At 42.0% G+C, this 14097-nt stretch overlaps 1 long non-coding RNA gene across 1 annotated transcript; it reads left to right on the top strand.

Moving 5' to 3' along the window:
* The first annotated feature begins 1837 nt into the window (after positions 1-1837).
* Positions 1838-13023, top strand: LOC135920542 (uncharacterized). Its single transcript, XR_010570277.2, has 3 exons — positions 1838-2274; positions 3525-3744; positions 8910-13023. It is a non-coding gene; the product is annotated as an uncharacterized lncRNA (long non-coding RNA).
* The last annotated feature ends 1074 nt before the right edge of the window (positions 13024-14097 follow it).

Genomic DNA, 14097 nt, shown 5'->3' with positions numbered 1-14097 from the left:
TTTAAAGACAGCCACTTTTAGTTCTCAGAAATAATATTATTTAGGAAGAGCATGAGTAAGGGGTGGGGGGGAGGGAATAAGCTGTAGGTGGCCATAAATGACTTCGAAAACGGTTGTGACAGATATGCTGAAAAAAAAAATGGCTCCCAGTAACATGCTAGTAGAGATTTAAAAAAAATAAAGAATCCTCAAAAAAGCGTTTCCATTTATGTTGGTCATCAAATTGGTAGAATAAACTAGCTGAATTCATGGCCAGCATAACAGTGCATGGTTATTTTTTACTCTGCTTTACTCGAATAAAAATAGCTTCAGAAGAATTAAAGTTTTTTTTTTTTTTTGAGACTGTTTGCTTCATTCAGAAGTCAAGCCTTCTTTATTCTGCATGTATCGCAGCGTGCGATATAGTTGTGACGCCTAACACGTGCACAGTTAAGGTAAAGCTAACTTCAACGGTTGGGAACGGGCAACTTTAGGCTAGTATTTGCAAAATCGGTGACTCATGCTCCGCTAAGTTAGTGTCATGTTTGGCTCTGAAAAAAAAAACAAAAAGAAAACAGGCTCAAGCACAAATTGAGCAAAAATTACATAATCCCGACGAGGTGAAACGTCAGTTATCAAATCCTCAATTATTATGTCTTGTTTCGCGATCGTTTTGGTGCAGCATAGAAACTGAATGAGTTTTTGCCTGTCTCCAGTCTTTGCGTTCTTTTTTTTTATGTAGAGACTTGTTCCGAAATAGGGGACGGCATGACAGGCTGACACGTGGTCCTCTCTTCAAAAATTGACGTTTGGAGATACTCGTCTTTTGATCGCAGAAGCTAACTTATTTGACAAACAGGTCATATATTCGTGACTTATAATGCCCGCCGCTAACATATGTCTTCTGTTATACAGCAAATATTAGGTTGCAGGTGAAAACGTGCTGCAGAGATAACATGTCCCAAACGATATATGTACTTGTGGTGAAAAATAGTGTGTAACAGCATTTAAAATGTTGTTGAGACATCGAAAATTTGTTTTCGTTACTAGGCACGCATGCACAAGTAGTAAGCAAATATAGAAAAATCTGTTTAATTTACTGGAATTGCGGGAATTGAATGGATCATCTCAGCCACTCAGACCCCCAGATTGGGGGTCCATATTTCACCATTTCGTACGGGGATTTCCACTCTCCGGAATGGAGTAGGAATGGAATGGAGGGCTCTATCCGCAACTGTGTTATGCATAGGCTCACACGCACAGCTTGTAATCACACAACGTGACTAAATGGCACCCGACGTCGTTAGTGCTGGTCTAGCTGGGCCGCCCACGGTGCTTCGCATTGACAGCATTCCTTGCCATGTTCAAGAATTCATTCATACTAAACGTTTACGCCGGTGCCACGTTATGCTTTAGGCAAAAAATAAAGCCCAGTGTGGGTGTCACTGCTCTGCACGCTAATGTCACGAAACCGCATTCCTAACCTGAACGATGCACTCCATAGTTCAAATTTACCGGGCGCTATGCAGTGCATAGCCTCCAAGATTTGGCGCAGCTGAATCACGTAATCTCAAAGGCCACGTTTTTTTAACGTCCGGTTGCGCTGCTGGCAAGCGTTGCTGCTAATGCTAGCGCTGATCAATGAAAAATCATGGGAAAACTTGCTACCAGCTTCTCTCGTGTCGTTTCTACTTCTAGTATCTGAGTAGTATGGTAGCATGCTAGTAGACATGATCATTTGTCCAACGCGGTTCACCACGCCGTTGGAGACCTTAGAACTGGTGCTGCTATCTATCGTAAAATGGGTGACATACGCCTACCGTGCTTCACATGGTTTGCTTGGGCTGTTGCCGCTGTTGCAAGGAGGGGCTGAGCTGAGTGAAACGAAGCCGCAGTTTTTGCCTTTTTCTGCGTGCACCTCGTGTTTTGTTTTCACAGCTGAACCCTTGCGTATGTATGTCCGCTTAACTGCTAAAGGTAAACAGCTTTTGACGAGTTGATTAGCTGATCAACAAACAAAGTTGCGAGAAACTTTCGTTGAGAATTAAAAAAAATAAATTCTTGCGACGCCAGCATGCGGACGTCATTTACGTTGCTTGTGTGTTGCCACACGCTAGAAATTTACGGTCCGGCGACTACGCGGTAACGTCCGCCAAAGCGGTTAGCCTTGGTCGCTGCAACGTAGCCGCACGTGCGGACGGACAGTCACACGGTGTCTTCGCAGGCGCCGTGTTTCACGTTTGCCTGAACATAGAGAAGTGCCCTGTGGTGTGTTTTGGTGGTCACTGCGCTACGGTGAGTAAGTTCTGTTCATTTTCGTGCTCGTTTTTTAATATGTTTCCGCCAGCATGTCTTCTTTGTCCCATTACAAAACGCATGTCGGTGTCAGTTATTGCGTGAGGAATGCAGGCGTCGTAAGACTGAAATGCTAGACGATGTGGGCTACGAGAATCCACTCGTTGATCATGCTAGCGTTCGTCGCGTTCCTGTGGGCCAGAACTTACTAGCTAGCGTCCGCTATTTGTTAAAGGCTATATCAGAATCTCTCATTGAGCAGTGAAATGACAAGTTATCGTGGAAGCGAAACAACTTTTGATAAGTCGAAAGGACTTCGGCCAAACAATGTACGGCCTTGACCAAAGTAGGGAATTCGCGTGAACTCTGTTATTAGACACTTATAAAACCCGGGGCATTGCACTCCGTTGCCCCATTTACAGACCTAAAAAGGAAAAAAATATGAATGAGCGAATTCGTTTCTTGCTTTGGGTTGAAGACATTAACAAGTAAATACCATAGCCTGCCACAGCTCTGTAACGCTGGCAGCCAGGTAGCTAAAAAGACATACCGGCGCTTCAGCATTCGCGTAGCTTTCTATTAACGTTGTAGAGACGTACATACTGTTTTTTTTTTTTGCCCTGGAAATAAAGGGTACTTAACTGAACGTGCATGTCTCTTTGTGTACCGCCCTTTTAAATATGGAGGTTTTATAACTTGATTGTAGTGAAGATGCAGTGTGGCACAGGAAACAAGCAGAATATTATTGCACGAAACGTCGGAAAGAAAAAAAAATGTGAAGCTGCTCATAAGTGTACGGTGAGATCAGCACTCACAGGTCTGCCGGAACTAGGACCCTTTTGTGAACTTCGCCCCATTATTAGGTACAGACCTGTTTGCACTGTAAAGCAGCCTTGTGTGAAAAGGAGATATTGATCAGCTGAGGATGGGGTAAAGTCGATTTGAGGATTTGTGACAGTCGTTCTTTATCAGGATAATTTTACTGTCACTCTGAATGGTTTCGCTAAGGTTGTACAGCTCTCGCGGAAAAAAGGCAAGCTCGCTTTAAGTTTACTTTAACAGAGCTGCAGCTGATGTGTGATGCATGAGCATTGGCTATTAAATTGCTTGAAGTCTTAATAATCTTCCTTGTTCACATAGTGCTGTTGAGTGATCCGCATGAAATGGTATCAAAAAGCAGCAGTATAATCACCTGCTAAAAATTAATGACTGCCTGAAAGCTGATTTGGCTCATGTGACATCGGTTCAAGGTTTACTACCAAACAACTTGCACCGGACTTCCATGGAGATTGCCGAGCGGGCAGCATTGATTGCATCCTGTCTGCTGCTGGTTTCGGTAGCCCTAGTGGGTGTTCTCTGGTGCGCATGCCGACGTTCGCAACTGGGCACCACTGTCCCTGTGGCAGCCATCACTGAGACCGTGACGCAGGCCGTTGTAAGAGCGGTCCTCTGAAATAAGGTAGACTGGTGGTAGGCATCATTGTTTTGCTCACGTAGGGTTCTGACGCTGCACAAATCTGCATCACATTGGCTTTATAGGCTCTTAAGATGTGGCTCCTTTTAACTGTGAAGCACTGCTGCACTTCCTTATGGCACTTGCATCTTTCACTTCCTAACCTCATTGCTTTCTGCTCCTGTTCGGGCTTTGCACCACTGGCTATTCTCACCGATTTTCTGCTTGTGTTGTAGCTGCTGGTACTTGAAGCTGAGCAGGTGAGGCCTGAATCTTGATCTTTCAGAAAACCGGGGATCTTGAAGTCCTTGGTTTTTCTGATTATATCGAGACCTTTTCACATCACTTCAGGTGCCTGCTTTGTTTGACTTTGGTAGCTGTGCATGGGAGTCTCATGCACCTGCTCCTTACAGATTGCTTCAGTACAATGAAAGTAAGGCTAACACAGTTCATTCTCAAACATGGAGCCTCCATCAAGTGTTGTGAAAAGGTCTGTAGCGCAGTGCATATAGTGAAAAGTCTCCATTTTTTAAATATAGTGACGTCAGAAAGAATGCCTCATGCCAACATCATGTTTCGAAGCCTTGTACAAGTCCATGTTTAATGTTGTTGTAGTGCACATCTGCTGCTTACATAAATGATGCCTGCATTCAGTCATAAAGCCACTATTGTATTGTTGTCTCAAGTGAAAATGTATGTATGTCTCATGCTGTATCTTCGTAGTGGCCAAGAATACAGAATTAGGGCAAGATGAATCGTATTCTTGATATAGCAGGTGAAAATATCGCCACGGATGATCAAAGAAGAGATGACTCAAGCATTTGTGTCCTTCTATTTGCTAATCCTTATCTGCTTTTTGTTTTGCTATGTCTTAAGCACATGGACAAACTTTTGTTAGAGAACGCCTTCCCTGTGTAGTCAAAACTGACTCTTTAGTCAATTAGTATGCATAAACTCAAAATCCAATGGTGTCCTGCTAGGTACAATAGTACGCATATTAAAGCAAAAGGTGATTCATGATATTCTTTCTTATTTGATAAATTTACTACTGCAGCTAATGCCAGTCAGCTAATGCATTGTGGCATTTGGGTGTCTGACAACTTTTCTTGTTTCGAACCTGTATTTCTCAGCTTCCTGCTCACACTTTGCCTGCTTACTGCGAGATGTTTTTAGTGTCGCTTATTCTTTTTGCTTGCAGAGTGGCATGTCGTTGCACTCTGCTGCTGACTGAACACCTTTCCTCTGCTGTTTGTGCACTTCACTCATCGGATGCATGTGAATCACCATGGAAGGCACAACCATCATTCTTGTCAGCCTTGCCTCACTTTTCGCACTCTTCATCTTCTCATGCTGTTACTGCAATGCAAAAGCCGCACAACGGTCATTGAAAGAGCAGCAAAATGATGGCACAGAAGTTGCCATGTATGCAACGGGGCTGCTAATTAACATGACATCTGCGGACCACTGTGCCATTGATGGGAGTGGTGGCGGGGTCGGTGATGGTGGCGCATATGGTGGTGATGTATGGGCTGATGGTGGCATATGTGGTGGTTTCTGAAATGATGGTTGCTGAACGATCTTAGAGAAACGCGAAAGAACACACTAAGTGTGCTCTTTAGTGCTAGAATGTGCTTATTGCTTGACTCGATTTTCAATGCATAAGCAGGTAGAGGTTGGTTGCTGGTGAAGAAAATGAAGGGCACAATATTTCTTTCCAAATTTGATACACATTCTGAAGTGACATTGTTATCAGTATGACGTCATGGGTTTGAAGGTATTTCCCCATGCTTGGACATTATTGTTGTAGAAACTCAAGAGAATGAGTCTCTGGTTTCTTTAATTTGCAATATAATTCATGTTTATCGATAAATCTGTAACTAGCCCTGAGCAAATTCTGTTCGAATCTCAGGATGAGGAGCTAGCACAGGAACTGCCTTTCATTTGTTTTTGCATCTTTTCTGGTTTGCCAATATTTCTCTCCCGGCAAGACTGGTATTCCAGAGATAATAATGAAATCAAATAGCAACTTGTTGTCATTCTGTTATCCCAGGAGCGTAATTTACCAATCCAGCTTGAAAAGGTACTGACATATTTTAAACTTTTATTTCCTTGCATTAAATATTGTTATAGAGGTCCAAACCCTCTAAACTGTAGAAGAAAATTATGCAGATGCAACCCACACTTGAATCTGAGAAGGGAAGCTTCCGGCGGTTAAATAAATGCCGTGCAACTGATTGCATTGTGTACAGGGTTTTACATCATAGTGATTACATGCCTGCCGGTGAAGACGGCAAGGTGTGCATCTAGTGTTGGCGCACCAACTAGAGCTGGTCCATCCTGGAGATAATGCTACAGTAAACTGCACTTGGTAAAGACCAACCAAGCAGATGCCCTGAACCCCAAACCATAGAAAAGTAGGCATAGAAAGGTTTGTTTTATTAAAGGAATGGTGCTCTTGATGCCGCAGATATGTTTCAGTTGGGATACTTAAGCATCATTTGTTTTATCACGGCGTAATTCCGTTGAAAAGAAAGCCAGCAGCCGTGACACCTGTAAGGTTAGCAAAGATGGTCATGCGGTCCCTAGCACGAGGTACCCGCCGTGGTTGCTCAGTGGCTATGGTGCTCGGCTGCTGAGCACGAGGCCGCGGGATCGAATCCTGGCCACGGCGGCCGCATTTCGATGGGGGCGAAATGCGAAAACACCCATGTGCTTAGATTTAGGTGCGCGTTAAAGAAACCCAGGGGGTCGAAATTTCCGGAGTCCTCCACTACGGCGTGCCTCATAATCAGAAAGTGGTTTTAGCATGTAAAACCCCATATTTTAAATTTTTTTTTAGCACGAGGTATTCAGTAAGAGAGGAAGTACCCAGCCACAGTTAGAAAAGTCCAGGAAGGTTTGCAAAGAAAGCTTTGCTTTAATGCGGGCAAGTGTCAGTGCAGTCCAATTTATTTTCTGTGATGTTTGTGTCTACGAACCCTATTCAGTTTTAGTACCCAGATGGTGAATGCATCGTGACGTCATGGCATACTGGCTTCCTCTGTTCCTGTGATCGCTGTGGCTTCCACATGTGAGCCCAGCCAGAAGAAATCTGTGCAACAGTTTTATCTGTTGTGAGCAAAATTGTCATAACCATCTGTATAGAGACACAACTATAGCAAATTTCGCTCTGTGTTGCGACATCATGATAATACCATTGAAGCCGAGCCTGTGATTTCATGACCAGTTATAGCGTCAGTTTGAAATAATTTATAAGTGTTGACGGCTTTCATACCTGGCTGCTAAGTGTCATCCATTTACGAGCAAGAAGCATGTAGTAGTGTTTGTGCAATTGGAAAGTGTCTGTCGTCATTCCTTTAATTTGACATTCCCTCTTGGTATCCCTTCAAAAAGACACTTAAAAGAAATGATGTTAGATTGGTTGTTTACACTTGTGCAATGCTAAATAGATGGTCTTGCAGTGAAGGGAGCATTGCTGAGTTGGAAAGCCGTCAAAAGTCAGCATCATCTTGCAATTCCTGCTTCTTATAAGCTATGAGGTCATGGATTTTCACAGTCTGCGTAAGGCTAGTTAATTTATGCAGAAGGATTGTCTTAATGTAAAGACAACAGAAAATTGAAAGGGGGCTGACACCGCCTCAAAATGTTTATGCCAGCTCCCGGTGATATTGTGGATTTTATGCCCCATATTCTAGAATGTTCCTCCATTCAGAATTCCTACTTGACTCAATGAAGTGGATGGCAGTGCTACCTCCAAACTGAAGTGGTCACTGCTCATTAATGGCACTCCCAGTTGACTTGCGAACGAAAATTTTTTACCCAAATGCTATTGGTTTCTGCCTGAATGCACTGGAATGAATGTATGTTTCTCAAGCAACATCTAGGAGGAATTAGCGAGAAGCTTTATTACATCTTAGCATATTCATCAGTGAAGAGGTGCCGCTGTGCTCCACCTGAAGAGCTTTGAGTCGAGTCTCATTTGGGAATGCATAGGTTGAAGTGTCTTCTCAAGGCTAGGTAATCAATTTTCACATGCATCACATTTGTTAAGTGTGAAAGGACTCAAGCTGACAGCATTTTGGACATCCTCCTCTGCAGTAAAACTTGAAAGTGTGTCAAAATATGATGAAATTGATGACTTCACATCACCACCGTGGTGTGGATGGTGCTGAAAATGTAATTTCAGTAGCAAAGTTCTGCCTTCATTTTATTCGCTAATGACCAACATTTTTCTACCAAGGAGAAAACCGTAGAACTTTGACAGAATTCTGTATCACTCTAGACATTAGTGTTTGTCCTTAGTGACCCTTTCAGGCATGTTGAGGCATTTGCATACACAGCATTTGTTCAGGTTTAACTGCTTATGTAGTGATGTTTCTGAGGCAGTGTCTGCTTCTTTGCATTGCACCATGAACTGAAACGCATGAAGTTTCTATAAAGATAAAACTTTTGTTGAACTACCTGCATTAATTAAAATGTGTTTGTTTCTTCATTACTTTGTCAAAAATTAACTCTTATTGATCTTTTGTGGCATTTGTGTCCTAGTCATATTTGCATCACAGTAACATTGAAGCTGGCAATCTGCTGTGCCTGTGGAGTTTTGGGAATTGGTAAATGGTTAAACGTATGTTTCAAAGCTGGAGCAAGAGGGAAGTCCATTTGAGATGAATTTTCCCATTGTAGTTTCAGTGTGAGATTGGTGAGAGGTGCATTAGTGCATAATATTTCTCCCAATTCGATTTTTTTCTGTGCTTCTTGCATTGGATGTGCTTGTAAGTTTTCTGTAACATTTTATGCTTTCTAAATTTTGAAAGGTTGTTGAAAGCCTCATATTAAAGCAGATTCAGCACCTATCATATGAAGCACATGTTTGTCATAATAAGAGAGATCTTCTCAGGAAATCTTGCAGTTTCCTATAGCATCTGCAACTTAGGTAGCAGTTGTAAGTAGCTTGATATGTGGAAACTTGGGCTGGTGTATCAAATCACTTTTTTATCATAAGAGTTGAAGGCTATAGTTATCTTTTATGTAGCACATCATAATAAACATTATATTCAGCCTTGTGTACATATAAATGCACTATACCAGACCTATGCTCAGTTCACTATAGGCACAGCATCTGCATGCTTGACTTTCTCTTTGAGTGCCTTTTGTAACCACATCTTGCGTTGTACTTTTTTAGGTAGAAGTACAACGAGACCATGGTGGCATCTGTAATCATTGGCGTCATCATTGCCGTTGTGATATTAATTGTGCTAGCTCTTCTTGTGATCCTCTACCGGTACTGCCGCTCTACAGAGAAGCACACAGCCCCCGTGAAGTACAAGAAGCATAAGAAGAGCCACGGTTACAAACGTAGCAGCTTTGGGTCCGGTTCCTACTACCCTCCTGGTGGCTGGTCTTCTGACATTGGTCATTCCAGCAGCGATGAGGAAGCTGGTCGGGGTGTTGACAGCGGCCACGAAAGTGGTGGCCATGATAGCGGTGGACATGATAGCGGTGGACATGATAGTGGTGGACATGGCAGTGGTGGCCATGACAGTGGTTGTCATGACAGTGGGGGTCATGACAGTGGAGGTGGCTGCGACACTGGAGGTGGCTGCGACAGTGGAGGTGGCTGCGACAGTGGTGGAGGAGGTGACTGAGGGTCACAAGGTTTGAAAAATTTCTTGATTTGTCTTTCTCCTCGGCTGCTTCTCAAGTCATCTGCTATGCTGAAGTGAGAAAGATGTGACCCTCTGCATATATCCACAGTAACATTGTGCTAGTTAACTATTTGGAGACTTAGCATGTTAAATGTTGAAGAATACTTTCCAACAGCACTAATTGGATGGGTAACTGTGCTTTGGGCTCAGCAGTTTAGTATACGCATTTGCATAGCTGTTCACATGATACAGCCCAAATTTTGACACTCAAGTTTTCTCTCTAGGTGACATAACTAGACAAACTTGCCTTGTAGAGAGTGCCCGCTTCTTTCATCTTATTACGAACAGTACCTGTTACAAGTGGATGCATTTTTTTTATGGGTCACAAAAGATTGGCTGCCATGGTGGACTGGTGCATGCTTACGTACTTACCACAAAGTGACCATAATTGTTGCCAGACTACACAAAGGAAGCTGTAGAATGCTGCAAATAACATTTCTCTATATGCAACTATTGCTACTGCCACACAAAATTGCAATGCATTCCAGAGTAACTTACCATCTGTTGAAGTTTATACCTTGCAAGTGTGCCTAATAATCATATACTCAGTACTGCCCTCTAATAACGCAACAACTAGTGCAAAGTTGTCCGAGGCATGAGATGTGTGATGCATTTGTTTTCTAGATGTAGGGAATTTTACTGCAGTACTTATTAGGGTTGCATTCTTCTGCACTTGTGATCACCGCTTGCGGCCTGTGTTGTGTGATCCCATATATTGAACACAAGGTATGTAGATCATGAAAAAAAGAGGTGTTATTGGAATGCTGCACGTGTGTCACGAACTGTACACTGATGAAAATTGCATTGCCATCAAAACGTCCACACATAGCATTAAAAACTTACATGTGTCAAACCACATCATTTAACAAGCACTCTCATCAGCCAAGTTGATAGGGATCCATAACTTTGGATAGCGCCAATAGGGAGACAGTCAGGAGAAAAACAGTACGGATACGAGGACCATATTTCTGTGTCTGGGTTCCTATTTGGGGTGCCCAAGGTTGTGGGTACATTGTTTAACTGCTCAGTGCTCTCATAAACAGTTCAATTTTCAATGCACTAATACATACGTATAGATAAACTTGTGTCTAGGAAAAAGACTATAAATTTATTAACAAGAGCATGTTTTACATTTAAGCACTGCTCGGCAGAGTTTTTACATTTTAAAGTTATACTTTCCATATGATGTGCGCCTAAAGTTGCATGCAGACGTCATGAAGATTCATTCCTATGAAATGTGCAGTGCAGAGAAGGCATGCCACCAATGTGTTGAGAAATAACTCTTGCATTTTAGTAAAAAAAAAAATGCATGCATTTTTGTTGCTTCTCAAGTGATTCCATGTGCTTCTGGCCTCTTCTAATGACCAAGTTCTCTCCATATAGAAGGCAAGTGAGCGCAAGTAAGTCGAGGTGTGACGTCGCACATTTGTTCCATTAAAGCTTCACAATGTACATCGAGACTCCTAAAGCAGTAAAATGTCTTGCAGTATTACCTAGAGGGATGTCCGGTGCCACCGTCTACACAAAGTGGGAAAGCTCCATGGGAAAACTAACACAGAACATTCAGCTTGTCTTGAATATGGCATGGCCTGAAGTGTTCCCATGGCAGTGCAGTAAACCTTTCTTGTAATTAAGTCTTTGTAATAAGCCTTTGTTCTACATCAATACATGTTGCATTGACATTTGCTCACTGGTAGCACAAAAGATTTTAACAAAACGAGAATGTTTTTATTTTGACTGCTGCACCGTGAGTGCAGACTGTTCTTTCTTCGAATTTGGTGACCTGAATGTGGTGTACCCGACGCTTGTTATAACAGTGGACCAGAGCAAAACAATTTGATATAGTAATAATTGCTTGTAAAAATACAACCAAGGAAGAATCTTATGTGATTGTTTTTTTTTATATGTACTGAACTATCATGACTTGTGACAACTGCTGATTCCTAGGCATGTTCTGAAAAGTCCTAGCTTGCCGAGAAAGATCTGAAGTCCTCTCTAAGAAAGCACGTCCATGTAGCAGCACCACAGTTAATTTCAGGAACCACTGTTCTGAAAGCTGTCACTGAGTGAACTAAGGTGTGTGCAGGACCACTTGGCGTTTGTTTTATATACGTAGGTACAGAGAAGTGTTTATTCAGGAGCTAGTGACAGGCATTTTTTTTTACTTGGCTGTACTCTACCGTGCACACTCATTTAACATACTTGCCTAGCACTAAATCCTAAAATACAATACAATCAAGGGACAATGTTAGTGCCTTCTGATAGCATGATATTTAAAAATAGTGTTGATTTCTCATTGTTACTGTTATTCATACTCAAGAAATAAATGTTCCTGCAGGTACTTTTCAATGTGTGGCAGTTAGGGCAGCTACTTGCCGGAAATGTATATTGCTATCTTTGCAGTTGTGGTTGAGATGTTGAGAAATTAGACCTGTTCACTTGTTACCGTGGGACAAATTAATTTGCATATGCATAGTATTGCTATTTGGGACTGTGTTGCGAAGAGTGCATTTGTGTTTGGAGAATGTTGTGTTTATCTTACTCCTACATGGCTGCTTTGCTGAAATGTGTCAGTGTGTCTCGCAGAATGAAGTGAGCTGAAGTAGTATGGTGATGTGTTGCTCTAGTGTTCAGTTAAGCTGATAGATTTGTTTATCGCGCTGTTAGGGAGGCGTTATGGGTTTTGCCACTTGTTGCATTTTAATTCCTTTTAATCTTTGCCAAGGGGAGAAACAGCCTCTTAACAACATATTCCGGCTTCCACGTTCCACTTTTGTTTCCCCTTCTTATTATGCATATGTTATCATACACAAGGCTATTTGTTTTCTGGCAGTGTAATCACACGTATAGATGTACTTGCATACTCATGTTTCATCCCTTGCTAAGCCCAGTGTTTGTATGGTGATAGACTGTGATGAACTGTGCGATGTTGTGCATCTTTACCAGGTAGCTTAAGCTGTTTAGTGCTGACTTCAAGCTTACATGATTTCTAACATTGTGACAGACCTAAGAATACTTGTGTGTTCAAGCTTATGCTTTTTCATGTTAAGATCAAACATAATTTAAGCGAGGAACTACGTGTTCTTTAGTTTTAGGATTTACATTTGTTTATTTTCCCGTGAGGACTTGCATGGTGCCTACTGAACTCTCTGAAAATAGTCGCATTATTTAAAGAAAAAGAATGGTATATTTTCTTTTTTCTTTTTCATATTTCCATGCATTGAAACACCAACGCTCTTTGAAGCCAGTAAATTATTGGCGTAGTGTTGTGCACCTCAGGGAATGAGCGCTATCTTTTTCATTCACTCATTCATGGTGTCAAATATTTTCAGTGTTACTCATATGCTATTCCTGCTGTTTTGTTGCTTTTTTTCGCTGGCAAAGTTTCGGTGACAGTTTTACATTATACGTGAGAAGGCCTACTCACAAGTTACATGCTTTTCGTTGTTGTCATTGCAATCTTGTCATTGATTTCATTCATCTGGTGTAAACGAGCGGTGTTGCTGTTGTGCACCTCTCTTTGCATCTTGTTCTGTGTTGTTGTAATGGTCTATTATCTATTTTCAGAAATAAATTTGCGCTGGCCGCTGATATTGCTGTGCGGGGCTTGCTTGCTTTTTGCCCACTTAATTTCACTTGGCATTTTGACCACCCCATGGCTTTTGGATCATTTCGTTTGCTGTGATGACACGCACACCTAAAGATGGTTTACCAGTAGTCCTCTGCTTAATTCTAAACCTATAATTGGTGTCTCGTCACAGGCATGCTAGTCTGTTTGCAAACGTGAAACTTGGTACCGTTGCACCCGTGTGCATTTTGCGAATTATTTCATGTTTAATGCGACCCGAAAGCGTTTTGTGCTTCATGGTGGCATCATTTATTTTTGCATAGCATGTAGTTCTCCCCGTCATTGACCTGTTCTGTCACGTTATCCATAATACACCAAATTATCCCTTGACTGTAGGTACTTCCGATCGTTGCAGCATAAATCTGTTGCTCTTGTCACTATGTATATACTTATTTAGTGCACAATAACCATGTGTTGGTTATTGGTTATATATATTGGTATTGGTCATTGGTATATATATACACCACCAACACATGGTTCTTGCGCACTAAACTCTAAAATGCCTGCCTCCTCTCCACAAATATTCCCCAATTATTCGAAGTCGTTTTTTTATTTTCCTCCACATCATAGAAGCACGCTCACCGAATAGGGCATATTTGCTTTTTGCTAATTTTGCTTTATTGGTTTTTGCTCGAGCTGCGGCGTTGCTGTTGGAATGCGAGAATGAAAACTGTTGAAACCCGGCGCTTTGGCACACCTGCTAGCAAGTTTCTTACGGGGCACGAGGTGGCGGGTTCAATTTCTGGCCGCTGCATTCGATGGGGCGCAGAATGCCAGGAACAATCATGTACCATGCTTCGGGTCCCTGTTAAATGGACACCAGGAAAAAAAACAAAGGAACGTGTATTAGTAATTCACCTCCTACAATACAATAATAATAAAAAAATTTGCAGGCTTGCGTGACCTTGCAAAATCGCAACCCGATTTCCAGTGAACCTCTCTTTCGAGCAATCGCAATAAAAATTTCAGTTACCTCTAATTAAATCGCACACCTTAAAACGTTGCCCTCTTATGTAACTGGTCCGTTTGAAACCTTG

This window comes from Dermacentor albipictus, chromosome 5 (genome assembly GCF_038994185.2).
Source record: "Dermacentor albipictus isolate Rhodes 1998 colony chromosome 5, USDA_Dalb.pri_finalv2, whole genome shotgun sequence".
Taxonomy (NCBI): Eukaryota; Metazoa; Arthropoda; class Arachnida; order Ixodida; family Ixodidae; genus Dermacentor; species Dermacentor albipictus.
This window is presented reverse-complemented; position numbering and strand designations above follow the sequence as displayed.